At 41.0% G+C, this 14,522-nt stretch overlaps 1 pseudogene; it reads left to right on the top strand.

The window, feature by feature from the left end:
* The first annotated feature begins 5,008 nt into the window (after positions 1-5,008).
* Positions 5,009-11,293, top strand: LOC102863018 (annotated as a pseudogene).
* The last annotated feature ends 3,229 nt before the right edge of the window (positions 11,294-14,522 follow it).

Below are 14,522 nucleotides of genomic sequence, written 5' to 3'. Positions count from 1 at the left end.
ACCCAATCAGAGCTGTCGCTGTCACAGGGTGCATTTGAATTTTTATTTTATCTTCTGCCTCCACCTCCTCTTTCTTTTCATCTTCTTTCTTTTCTTTGTGTGTGCTTGCAGGTGAACAACGGAGGTTCTCGATTCAATTCTTTTTTGTCTTACTTCACTTGTTTTATTTGTGTGTATGTGTGAAAAATTGTATTTAGAATTAGCCAGCTGGACTCAGGTGAAATAATCCCAGTTTTACTGGCAACGTCCAAAGCATCATAACCAAGAGCAAGTCAAACATAGGACTTCGTCTCTTCATCAGGCCTGATCCACCTGTTGACCTTGGCCTCATCAAGGTCATAGAGCTTATTTGTTCTGGTGCTTATTGCTCCTGATATCCACAATGAATGCACGTTTGTTGTTATGGTTTATCTTCTTTATGGCTGACTCAGGGGTCAGGGGAAACTGGATGGCATAATGGTCAAGTCAAGCTTGTTTCTTCTGTGGGCACTCTTCTGGAAGTTTCTGTGCTGCCTTCAGTCTCTCAACATATTAAGCTGCTGGAGGTGGGTGACGTGCAGATCTTGTTTTTTTAAGGCTGTGGATGCCCTTCAGGACTGCTTTCTTGACTTTTAATGCCTTTGCTTTGGTTTAGCTTCAATTTTGGGAGGGGCAGGGTATTTTTCTTCACTTTCAACACCATCTTTATAAAAAGAAAACTTATTTCATGTATTTTTTGAAAGGGATACTGGATTGTAGCATATGAAAACTTCTGGACAAGTCACCACTGATTTAACTCTGTCACGCACACAATGGAATACTATGAAGCACACAGGAGCAATGATTTTGTTAATTATTACCTAACTTGGGAGGGACCTGTGAGCATTATGCTGAGTGAAATTACTCAGTCCTATAAAGACAAATGCTGTATAAAACCATTGTTGTAGAATGAGTATGAGGATTCAGTGGAGGAGAGGGTGGAAGCAGAGGGGTGAGGATTTGGGGCAGAGGAGGATTAATCATGGGGTCACACAATTTGTTGAGTGTGTGTGGGGTGTGTGAGGTAAATGGGAAGGAACTGGTGTGAAAAACAATGTATTAGAATTTTGTAAATAATCTAATACAATAAAAATGACTTTCAATGGTTGTATGACTATTTCTGTTCTTTCAGAGCTAGCTAGTTACTTGCTTTCATAAATTGAAGAGCACACAGTTGAATGAGCAAGTGAGAATTGGGATTGACAGGTCTACTCGAGCTCCCTCTGTTGGAAGGAGGGGGGAGAGTGCTTGTAAAGCTTCATCTCTTCACGGCTGTGGAGTTGGGACCTCGAGCAGGTTTTCAGAGCTGTGAATCGGATAGGAGATTGCCCATCTTTCTCCCATGGAACAGCTGTTAGATTAGAACCACCCGCCTTTCAGTTGGCAGAGCAACTCATTAGCCACTAGACCACCAGACCTCCCACCTACCTTCTTTTCGCTTTTATCTTCACTATCGGACTGCTAGGAAAACAAACAGATTTGTCCTGGAAAGGGTTAAAGCGGGTGGCTCCTTGGAGGCAAGGATTCTGAGGCTCCGTCTAACATACTTTGGACATGTTGTGAGGAGAGACCGGTCCTTAGAGAGGGACATCATGCTTGGGAGGGTGGAGGGACAGCGCAGGAGAGGAAGGCCCTCTATGAGGTGGATTGATTCAGTGACTGGGATAATTGGGATGGGAGTGTCGGAGATGGTGCGATTGGCACAGGACAGAGCGGAGTTTAGGGCTGTTGTACATAGGGTCGCTATGAGTCGCAGGCGACTCGACGGCACATAACAACAACAACAACAACAACATCCTTCAGTTTAGCTAGCCAAGTGACATGCTCCTAGGAAAAGTCTTTTTTCTTTATTTGTGGAAGGGTGAGCAGCGTGTTAAAAGTCTTGTTAAGATGCCATCCTGCTTTTGCCAAATAGATCATATAAAGGGAACCATTTACAAGATACCCTACACATTGCCATTACAGGTACCTTGCCTTTTTCCCTTTACAAATAGGCAGCTTATTTCCTGCTCTCATCCCATGTCCAAGATAGCAATCTCAAAGCAGCATGAAGTAAATGCATTGAGAGCAATTCAGATGAAATTTATTCCAAGGCTCTTCTTCCAAACTTGCATCATTAAATATACTTTCCAGTGGGTATATGAACACATACATTGACACACACAAATACGTATGTAAACACGAACATTTGCTTATCTCTGTACCTCCTCTCACTTTGATCTTCCATTTATTAACAGAGAAACTGATCCTTAACACACTGATGTGGTTTTGTTTACTTACTCATTTGTTTGTTTACTGAAACGAAGGTCTGGACCTCGATTGCACTCCTGGGTGTGAGCCCTGTTAGCACAATGTTTGAGCACTTATCTGCTAGTTGAAAGGTTGAGGACCTGAGTCTGCCCATTGTCTCCACAGGAGAAAAGATCTAACAATCTGTTCCTGTAAAGATATCCACTGCTGTCAAGTTGGTTGTAATCCCTTCTGATCCTCTATTAGGTTTCTGCGGGAGCTCTGGTGGCTTAGTGCTAAGGAACTGCTCTGTCAACCTGCAGACACGTGGTTCAAATCAATTAATTGCTCTGAAGGAGAAAGGCACACAGCCTCTTCTGTGTGATTTACTGCTTTTGAAAACTCACTGGAAGGTCAACTAGGGGTGGGTTCTGACTCAATGATTCAGCAACAATAACATCACGTTTCTAAAGCTCTTTAAGAAAAATGCCTATTGCTTTGGTTTGAAGCCTGTCACCAAGGCTTCTTCCTATAAATTTTACAACTTAGGAAATTTCATCGGGCAGTTCTACCTTCACGGTGGGTCACAATAGGTCAAAATTGATTTGATGACACCAAACAAATATCACTTGGTGAAAATAGTTAATATGCTCATCTACTAACCAAAGGGCTGAATGTTCAAGTCCATCCAGAGGAGCCTTAGAAGAAAGACTCGGTGATCTACTTCTGCGATATTATCCATTGCAAACCCTGGAATAGGATTCTACCCTGCCAACATTGTGTTGCCATGAGTTGGACCCAGGGGCCTTGAGTTGACCAAATTGTCCATCTATCCTGCCTGTCTGAGAGTTTTAATAACAGTAAAGGTGAATTACAATTGTGTGTCAGACTTAGGCCTTGTATGTGTATGTACTTCTAGTGTTTGACTTGTGGAAAAAAATGTACTGTATAAATCCCAATGTTGGTTTCCTAGAGAAATAGACCATAGTCTTTTCAATCACCGACTGTGCATCTGAGAGTTGGACAATGAATAGGGTGAAAGAAGATGAATTGATGCCTTTGAGTTGTAGTTCTTCTTAGCAACATGCCCCAAGTATGTGAGGTAAAGCTTTATCATTGATCCCTCCAAGAAGCACTCTGGCTGCACTTTCACCAAGATATATTTGTTCTTTCGCCCATCCATGGGATGTTCTGTACTCTTCTCCAACACCAAAGCTCAAAGGTATCAATTCTTCTTCTGTCATCCTTATTCATTGTCCAGCTCTCAGATATATAGTATGTAACTGAAAAGACCATGACCTGAATCAGACACACTTTAGTTCTCAAACTGACATTGTTGTTGTTGTTACGTCAAGTCACCTGCGGCCCACAGTGACCCTGTGTACAGCAGCTCTGAAGCCTGCCCTGTTCTGAGCCAGTCTCACTGATTCTGACACACCCATTGCCCCAGTCATTGTATAAAACCATCTCAACTGGGGTCTTCCTCAAACTGACCTCACTCCTCAATAATTTGGAGAGGTCTTTATCTACAAACTCTCTCAATACAGTATGTCTCTTGATCTCTTGACTGCTAGTACCAAGGGTATTAATTGTGGATTCAAGTAAGATGAAGCTGTTGACAGTTTCAATCTCTTCTTCATCTATCATGATGATCTGTCTACCTTTTTTGAAGCAGTTGGAATCTGGAAGGTGGGATTTTTTATTTGGTTAACAGTCAGTGGTGGACTGTTTGGCCTTTTTATTTAAATAACAGTCAGGTGTGGGTAGTTTGGTCTTTTTTTATTTAATTAGTCAGGTGTGGGCTGTGAGCCTCTTTTTTAAACTAATTAGGACCCTGTGGGTGAGCCTTTGTGCTTAAAAGCTGGTTGGGGCCCACCTAAGAACCTCTTGTTTGAAGCACTTGGAAACCAGAAGGTAAGTTTTCATTGGTTTGTTGTGTTTTGATTTTTGTGTTCTTTGTTTTTTTTAAAAATTTGATTAGCAGTCAGTTGTGGGCTGTTGTTTCGTTGTGTGTGTGTGTGTGTGTGTGTTTTTGTTTGTTTTTTAAATTTGATTAACAGTCAGTTGTGGGCTGTTTGGCCTTCAGTCTACGGCTGAGTAAAATCACCCAACAGAGTTTTCTAGGAAATTCTGAAGGTGAAGCCAGCTCAAAGATGGCATCTCCTGTGGTTCAAACCTATCTGTAACTTAGAAGGAGGAATAATATCCTGTTACAATACATATTCTCAGAGAACTGATGGAAGATCACTCTGAGTTTCTTGGTTTTGAAATTCTTTAAGAGAGTAAGCAAATTGCCAGAGTTTTCTCCCGCAGAGCTGCTGTGTGGCTCAAAGCACCAGCCTTTTAACCTGTTTCACTACCAGTGTTCCTTTAGTTTAGATAAAATTCCCTTTATAGAACAACACCATGCTATTAACATCAGAGGAAAGTCTTCCCCTCAGGAGTAGTGATGGAGTGTGCTGAACCATCAATACACCCGCCTTGGTCTTTGCAGGGAAACAAAGGTGAGGCTTTGGCGCTGTTTGTGCTAAGAGCTCCAACTCTAATGTCAGTTTGCGCTGGGTTTGCAGCTTGGTAACTTTTTATTTGTTGTGTGATCTCGGTCAAATTCTTTATTTTTATCCATGTCAATTTAATAATAGTACTTGTCCCATAGATTGTGATAAGCTTTTAATGGAATCAATAATCAATTAAATGCTAAAAAGAATGGGGACGGGGTGGGGGCAGAGTGGTTAATTGCAGCTGAAGTTTGCCTGCCATTATGGAGATTGCTGACTGGAAGGAGATGCAGTGGACGCATAAAAAATCAATAAACAATATAATTTTGGAGAATGAGAACTTTGATATGGAAAATAAAACCTGGGTGTGCGTGGAGAACAGTGAGGAGGGGCTTGGGTGGTACGGAAGATTTACACAAGAAGATATTTGACCCTCAAGAGAAGATGGTAATTGTATAGCCAGGACTTGTTAAGAGTGAGAATACCACACATAGTGTTATCTTTAAATTTTAATATGGCAATTATTTCTGCTACTGTCTTTTGAGTTTGCAACCGTAAGTGGTTATTATCACCTTCTAAGGCCTTTTTCTGCAGCCTTCAGTCAACGGAATTAACAAGAAAGAAACATGATTAGAGAAAATGGCTTTATTGCTATTTACTCACAAATAAGGCATTGACCTTGCTAGAAGTCAGAGACCTGGACAGACCCTGGCCTGAGTGTGAACACTCACATCACCTTTGACAGGCAGCTTCAGATGAAGCAATTTCATCTCAAGTTTCTGTGATGAGTTACTATTCTCTGAGCCTGAAACAAAATAGATGAGAGTTGAAATAGACTTATTTATGGGGAATAATAAATTCTTGATGTTGAGATGCAGTCTGTATTGAAAGCTGCAGTCTTTGACCTTCTGCAACAAGCACTTTAAAGTCCTCCTCAGTTTCTGTAAGTGAGATCACCGCGTTCCATATGCATAATACAGGTTGTTGATGAGTCTTCCTCCAATCACGACATCACATTTCTCCTCATAGAGCCCGGCCTTTCAAATGATCTATTCTGCATATAGATTGAAAAGGTGTGGAGAAAGGATACACACCTGGTACACTTCTTCCTTGATTTTGAACCATTCAGTGTTCTCTTGCTCTGTTTGGACAATCACTGGTCTAGGTATAGGTTTCACATGGGCATAATCAAGTGTCCTGGGATTCCAATTCTTCTCAAGGTTAGGCTTAATTTCTTGTGATCCCTTAAGTCAAATGCCTTTGCAGAGGTGACAAAGTACAAAGATACATTTTTCTGCTACTCTCTGCTTTGAGCCATTATCCATCTGACATTAATAACGATATCCCTAGTGCTACAACCTCTTTTAAACCCTGCTTGTATTTCTGGTGGTTCTTTGTTGATGTACTAGTCTAGTCATTTTTGGGTTATCTTCAGCAATACTTTGCTTGCATATTATACTAGTGATACTGTTTGGTAATTTCCATATTCTTTTCAATCCTACAATCACCTTTTTTGGGGAATGAGAATAAATATGGATCTCTCCCAGCCAGTTGGTCAGGTAGCTATCCTCCAGATTCCAGGGCATAACCCGAGAGCACATTTAGAGCTGCATCTGTTTGTTGAAATATATAAATTAATATTCCATTAATCAGTTTATGGAATTAGTTTTTTGCCAATTTTTTCAGAGTAGCTTGAACTTCCTCCTTTATTAAAATTAGTTCTTGATGCTATTTCCTGAAATAGTTCTGTGTCCTGAAACCAGTTCTTCCTGGCACAGTGACTGTGTAATCCTTCCATCTTCTTTTGAGTCTCCCTGTATTATTAAGATTTTGACTGTAGCATATTTAAGTATTGCAACTCAAGACTTGAATTTGTCCTTCGTTCCTTCAGTTTGAGAAATGCTGAGTGATTTTTTTCCCCTTTTGATTTTGCACATTTCTATATAATACTTTGCTTTGTCTTCCCAAGCAGCCAATTAAATCTTCTGTTCAACTCTTTAACTTCCTGATTTCTTCCCTTTGTTTTAGCTTCTAAGTGCTCCAGTGCAATATATAAAATTTCTTTTGACATACATTTTGGTCATTTTTTCCCCCTCTTGTTTTTGTAATGACCTTTTTATTTCTTCATGGATGATCTCAACATCAGGAAAACAATGATTCTCACCATCAGGCTAATTGGCAGCCTCTTGATAGGTGGTGAAAAGACTGAGGTTGTTAACAGTTTCATCTTACTTGGATCAACAATCGACATTCTTAGCATTAGTACTCAGGAAATCATGAAATCAAAAGATAAATTGTTTTGGGGAAAATATGCTGTCAAAGACCTCTCCAGAGTGTGAAGAGCAATAATGTCAGTCCAGAGAGTTGATGCCTTTGAACTGTGGTGCTGGAGACAAGTACTGAACATACCACGGACTGCCAAGAGAATAAACAGGTCTTTTCTAGAGAGGGTGAAATAAGGTTGCTTCTTGGAGGCAAGGATTTTTAAACTTCATCTGATATACTTTGAGTATGTGGCCAAGAGGGACCAATCTCTGGAGAAGGACATCATGCTTGGAAGGGTAGAGGGTCCGCACAGGAGAAGAAGACCTTAGATGAGATGAGTTGACGCATCACTGTGGCAATAGTCAGGTGTGCCGGAGATGGTGAGGTGGATTTATAAGATCATGCAAGGTTCAGAGCTGTTGTTGATAGGGCTGCTATGAGTTGTAGTTGATTTGCCGGCCCATAAAAACAACAACAACAAGGACAGTAATTAATTGGAACCTCCACTGTGGCCACAGAAGCATGGAAGTTACCTTCCCTGGTGAGAGATTGTTCTGGGTAACCTAGAAACAAATGACCAGGGAATAGTCTCACTCCACTCTTTACCCTGCAACCTTGATTAGGTTTTCCCCTACTGGCTTCTCCTTCCAGTCACCATTGGAGCATGTGTCTGGGGTCTCCTTTTCACTCCCTCCCAAATCTAGTCATTGTCGTCTCATTGATCCCTTACCTTCCTCCCCACTTGAGGTCATTGCTTCCCCATGTCTTTCAATGGCTTTGCTGGGCTATCAGTAGTTCCCTTCTGGGCTCTGCCTCTCTTCAGTCTCTCACCCTCTGTTCCGTCACTAGTGTGACTTGAAACACTTGACTCTATTAGTTTTTAAAGGTTAAGGTATCAAAGAACTTGATCCAGACCGTTTTCTCTTAGGGAGTTGACTCCAAACTCCATGCTATCCAGTCAGTTCCAACTTATAGCCACTGGGTTTCTGAGGCCGTGAATCTTAGCAGGAGACTACCTTCCCAAGTTGCAGCTCATGAGAAACAGCGTTTTGATCAGTAGTGCAACACTCGACAAACTAGGCCCCCAGAATTCTTTGCACATTGTTCTACACCTTCAAGTCAGAACTGCCCCTTATCTGACCTTCTAGTTGGTTTTCAGAAGCACTAATTGCACAGAAGATTTCCCATCTTCCTCCCGTGGAGCAGCTAGTAGATTCGAACTGTGTGCCTTTGGGGTACAGAGCAACTCTTTACCACTAAGGCCCCCTCTGCAGATTATACAGTAGTAATTCCTAGATTGTGCAACTAAGATGGAAATAACACAATGAGTGGCTTTGAAGAACAGGCACTTACTGTCTCACAGGTCAGGAAGCTTAAAGCGTGAATTCAGGACTCTAGGCAATATTCTCTCTTTCTCTCCCATTGCCTCTGGGAGAAAATCCATGCCTCTTTCAGTTTCTGGAGTCCTGTGCTCAATGTTTCCTTGGTGATCTTCATCCTTCCTATTTCTCCTCCCTCCCCAATTCCATTTATTGTTTGCTTATCTTTATGTCTCTACTGTTCCTTATAACTCAGAGGTGAATTGATGTAGGAAAAATTCTACACTGATGAAACCTCACTAACGTAACAAAGAAAACTCTTTTCCCAAGTGAGATTACATTCCAGGGCCTAAGATTACAATACTTTTCTTTTGGGGTGCACTATTCAATTCTAAATGAGATCTTTGCAACCATGATAAAGGAAATAATGTGAAAGATCCTCGAACCCAGTTTTTGTGGATTGAATGCGTGTTTAAAATAGGCATATAAATATTTTAAAATATATGTAAATGCTGTTTTGATTGCAACATGCAAATATATTTACAAAGCTGCTGAATTCATCATTGAGTTTATCATTGTGTGTTTAAGTTACTAAATACTAAATATAGATCTTATAACCCCCTAGCAGTCCATGATAGCTGTTCTTCCAAGATGAGAGTCTTCAAACTTGCACAAGGGGTCTTTAAGCACTCTCTGGAGTGGGAGGCATAAGGATTCAGGACTTTTGTGCACCTGCCATCGCTTGCATCTTCTACTGTCACCAGACTGGTGCTGATAGGTGATTTTTGGGGTTAGGCAGTGAATGTCATCCCTACTGAATTGTACCAGGATTTTTTAAAGTAGGCCAAGTGGTATGCGACATGTTATCTGGGCTTCTACTATCCTTAGGTATACTGGGAGAATCTAATTTGTGGTTCCAATCAGGTATCATTTTAATCTTGTGCATTTGATAGAGTTAAGTGTGCCCAGTTAACACAGTAGACACAAGGGGATTTTAAATGACATGTTTTACAGTTTTACAAATTTATATTCCTGGGTGGGCTTGTGTTGAGTCTGTTACCATCTCTGTTCATTCGGTTTATTCAGCATGAATGTCTGGAACACGCAGCCGTTCTGCTGGCTTGTATCAGATACGCAGTCCCAAGGTGATGAGGGGGGATATCTTCATTATCGGCATAATAGGAGGGAAGCAGACTGTTGGAGGAAACTGCTGGAATATTTCTTGAACTCGCCTTGTGCTATGTCCGGGCTGCTAATTAGAGCCCAGCTACTGGTGGCAGGAAATCAAAGGAGGAAATGATCCACACACTTGGGTAGGATGTTATGACAGCAGTTACTGTGTCCGCTCAGTGGAGAGTTTATCTGATGAGGAAATACAAAGTGAGATGCAGTGATGAGCCTCCAACCTGTGCGCTTCTAGCACCATGTCTCTCTGGAGAGAGGCCACCTGTTCTGTCTGTCCTCCTCCAGCTATGGCTGCATGTGTGCCACAATTTATTTGATAATCTAATTATTTTTTTGCCAATAAAACTAACAGTTAAGTTAGTTTCCCTTGGTACAATGGCTAAATAATGGTCTTCCAAAATACCCAAATACTAATCCCTTGAACCTGTGAATATATTACTTTACACAGCAAGAGTTTTCCATACAAGATTAAGCAAAACATATTGAGATGGGAAGATAATCCTGGATTAACAGGCAAGTTCAATGCAGCACCACTGTCGTTATATGGACATGGTGTGGGAGAAATCGCATTTTGAGAAAGCAGCGTGATGATGGAAATTGAGAATGTCGTGATGTGACTATCGACTAAAGGATGTCAGCAGGCTTTAGCTAAAATGTAGGATGGTATGCTGCATTGGGCAAATGCGCAGTCAAGGACCTCTTCAAAGTACTAAAGAGCAATGATGGCAGTTTAAAAACTAAGATATGCCTGGTTCAAACCACTCTTTACTCACTTAGTTCTTATGCATCTGAAAGTTGGACCATGAGTAAAAAATGACCAAAGAATAATGAATGCATTTGAATTGCGGTGTTGGAGAATAGCACTGAATAACCCATAGAGTGTTAAAAGAAGAAACAACTTTGTCTTGGAGGAAGTGTACCAGGGCACTCCATAGTCAGGAATGGTGAATAGGAGGGTTAATGATGCTGTTACGAGGGACCAGACCTTCGGAAAGGACATCATGTTGGGAAGGTCAGAGAAAGAGAGGAAAACTCAGCAAGATGTATTGATACAGTGATTGTAACAACGGGTGTGAGTGTATCAGAGGTCATGAGGGTAGTACGGGATAGGGCCTCATTCAGATCTGTTTTTCCAGAGGGTTCCTATGACTTGTTGGTGGATTGATGGCACCCCACAACAACATGAGGACTTCAGGAAGGTCCAACTCTGCTTACACCTCAATTTGAATACATAAAGCATTGTGGTATTTTCAGAACAACCTGTATGGGATCCAACTGACAACATCAACTCAAAAAAGTATGTAGGAGGAATACATTGTCACTGCTGCATGTGTATTTCAGTTACCAGCTTCATTCAGCTCCTAACTCATTGCTGTTCACTTTCCCCGTGGAACAAGTTGGCTGGGAAGATGTATCACAGCCATAGCTTTTAAGGACACCAGAAAGATGACCATGAAACCAGAGATAGCCATTCACTGGACAGCAATTACTCTAACCAGCCACAATTTTAAATCCCTGGGAAAGGTATGTGCCTACTTGATCAGAGGTGCAAAGGAGAAGAACCTCAAGGTAAAGAGATGGCTTAAGATGCCCAGCAAGACTCTGAGAATCATTACAAGGATGGTCTCTCACGGTGGAGGTTCCAAGACTTGAGATAATTTCCAGATGAGGATCCACAAGCAACTCATAGACTTGCACAGTCCTGAGATGGTCAAGCAGATCACTTCCATCAGCACTGAGCCTGGAGTAGAGGTTGAAGTTACCATTGCAGATGCCTAGATTAACTGCTTGTTGTTGTTATGTGCTGTCGAGTTGCTTGCTTCTCATAGCCACCCTGTGTACAACAGCGCGAAACCCTACTCTATCCTGTGCCAATTGCACTGCCTCTGACACACCCAACCCGATTATCCCAATCACTGAATCAATCCACCTCATAGAGGGTCTTCCCCTTCTGTGCTGTCCCTCTCCAAGGACCTGACCCTCCTTACAACATGTCCAAAGTATGTCAGACGAAGCCTCAGAATCCTTGCCTCCAAGGAGCAGCCTGGTTTAACCCTCTCCAGGATGAATGTTTGTTTTCTTGGAAGTCCATGATACATTCAATAGTCTTCTCCAGAATCACAGCTTGAAGGCATCAATTCTCCTTCTATCCTCCCTAGTCATTGTCCAACTCTCTGATGCATAACAAGCGATTGCAAAGACCATGGCCTGTATCAGATGCACCTTAGTCTCCAGAGTGACACCATTGCTCTTCAGTACTTTGGAGAGGTCCCTAACAGCAGACTTTTCCATGGCAATACGTCTTTTAATTTTCTGACTGCCGTTGCCAAGAGTTGACTGTGGAGCCAAGCAGACTAAAGTTGTTAACATTCTCAATCTCTTCACCATCCATCCTGATGCTGCCATTGGTCCAGAGGTGAGAATCTTTGTCTTCTTGACATTGAGCCTCAATCCATACTTAAGGCTGCAGTCCTTGACCCTCTGCAGTAAGTGCACGAGGTCCTCCTTAGTTTCAGCAAGCAGGGTTGTGTCATCTGCATAACACAGATTGTTGATAGATCTTCCATCAATCCTGACACCACACTTCTCCTCATAGAGCCCAGCCTCCTGGATAATCTGTTCTGCATACAGGTTGAAAAGGTATGGAGATAGGACACATCCCTGACGTAAACCCTTCCCAATTTTGAACCATGCAGTGTTTCCTTGCTCTGTTCTGATGACTTCCTCTCGGTCCAAGTATAGGTTTTGCATTAGCATGATCAAATGTTCTGGAATTCCCATTCTTTTTAGAGTGAGCCACAGTGTTGTGTTTTTTTTGTTTTAAATTAATTTATTTATTTTTCATTTCAGTGAACATCTACAGAGATTTTGGAATTCCATTCATTCATTGTTGCACTTTTCTCCCCGTCCCCTCCTCCACTCCCCTTCACCCCCATTTGCTCCTCTCCTTGAAAAGCAAAAGAAAAACTCCTTCATTGGTATACAGTCCCCTTCGCACATGCCCCACCCCCACCCCACCCCAAATATAATCCACTCTGCAAACCTCATTCTGTACTCTTATGATAGACACAATGCCCTAAAATGTAATACTTTTAAACTATTCTCTCCCTCATAGACTTCAATGCAGTAAACATAATTTATCCAGTTTTTCTCATTCTTATCCCCACCCCGATGTCAACCTCATTCTACAACAGTGGTACCATATAGCATTTGTCCCTTTGTGACTGAGATATTTCACTCTGCATCATGTCCTTCAGGGTCACTCATTTTGAATAATATTGAATGAGTTCCTTGTTTTTCAATGCAGCATAGTATTCCATTATGCGAAAATACCACAGCTTCTCTACCCACTCGTTTGTTGATGGGCATTTAGGTTTTTTCCAACTCCTTGCTGTAGTAAATAAAGCAGCGATAAACATGGGTGTGCATATATCTACTTGGATGTCATTTATGGTCTCTTTAGGGTATATTCCCAGTAGTGGAGTTGCTGGGTCAAATGGTATCTCTATTTACAACTTTTTGAGAAAGCACCACATCACTTTCCACAGTGGTTGCACCATTTTACACTCCCACCAACAGTGGATAAGGGTTCCAGTCTCTCCACAACCTTGCCAGCATTTGTTGCTTGCTGTTTTGTTAAATTTTGCTAGTCTTACTGGGGTGAGATGATATCTCATAGTTGTCTTGATTTGCATCTCTCTCAGAGCTAGGGGTTTTGAACATTTCTTCATGTGCTTGTTGGCCATCTGAATGTCTTTCTTGGTGAAGTGTCTGTTCATATCCTGTGCCCGGTTTTTTATTGGATTATTTACCTTTACCTTGTTGTGGTGCTAAAGTATTTCATAAATTCTAGATATAAGTCCCTTATCTGACATGTCATTGTGGGTTTTTTTTGTTATCAATAAATAATCAATTCATTAAACTAAGTTAACTGCTTTAATAAATTGATTATTGATAACAAAAATATGCAGGAAACTAGTGAGAAGCGAGTAGAAAATTATTTTTGTGTGTATTCTCAACAAGAACAACAAAAGAGTAAATTTTAAAAGATGAGACTCATTTCAGACTAGTTGTTATAGGCTACTGAGTTAGTGTAATAGCAGCAGTAGAAGACAAATATACTTGATTTAACTCAAGAGTTTTACTTGAAACCAATTATTTCAATAACTTAACAACTGTTACATAATTTTGATTGTTGAAAGATTGTTGTTTTTATGTGCCATTGAGTTGATTATGACTCATAGCAACCCTATGCCCAATAGTTCTGAACTGTGTTCTATCCTGAGACAATCTCACTCTTGGACACACCTACCATCATTACTCCAGGGATCGTGTTGATCCATCTCATCCTGGGTCTTCCTTTCCTGTGTTGTCCCTTGACTTTTCCAAGTATGATATCTTTCTCCAAAGACTGGTCCCTCCTGGCTACATGCTCAAAGAACATAGAGTCTCAAAGTCCTTGCCTCCAGAGAGCAGTATAGTTTCACCCACTGTAGGACAATAATATTCCAAAAGTATCTACTCATAACTTTTTAATTGCCATCAAGCATACCACAATCATGATGACTCCTTGTATTGTGGGAAAAACTACTCCAAAGAGTTTTAAAGGCTTTAACCTTTCAGAAAAAAGAAAAAAATCATCAGACTTTGTTTCTGAAGAGCTTCTCTCTGAATTTGAACCACCATAATTTTAGCAAGTAGTCGAGCACTTTAATTATTTGCATGCTCAGAGACTTCTATGTATGTAAATAAATAAATGAAGATATTTTAGCTTTAAAAGTTTTACTTAAGTCCTATGTGAAAGAGGCAAATGTCATACATAATTTAAAAAAGAGGTCAAGTAGCAGAGTTTGATATGGGATAAAGGGTGCTGAAGACACAGACTGAGGTATAACTGGATTTCCAATGGTTGAGAGAGGGCAATCAATTGAAGCTCTCCCAGATATGACAGAGATTAACTACATTTCTACTAGCTTCTGGCAATTCAGAGTTCTAAAAGAGCTCAAAA

Source organism: Elephantulus edwardii, unplaced genomic scaffold, assembly GCF_000299155.1.
Source record: "Elephantulus edwardii isolate Elephantulus edwardi_28Jun2011 unplaced genomic scaffold, EleEdw1.0 scaffold00179, whole genome shotgun sequence".
Classification (NCBI taxonomy): domain Eukaryota; kingdom Metazoa; phylum Chordata; class Mammalia; order Macroscelidea; family Macroscelididae; genus Elephantulus; species Elephantulus edwardii.
Note: the sequence above shows the minus strand (reverse complement) of the source record. Positions and strands in the feature narration are given on the sequence as shown.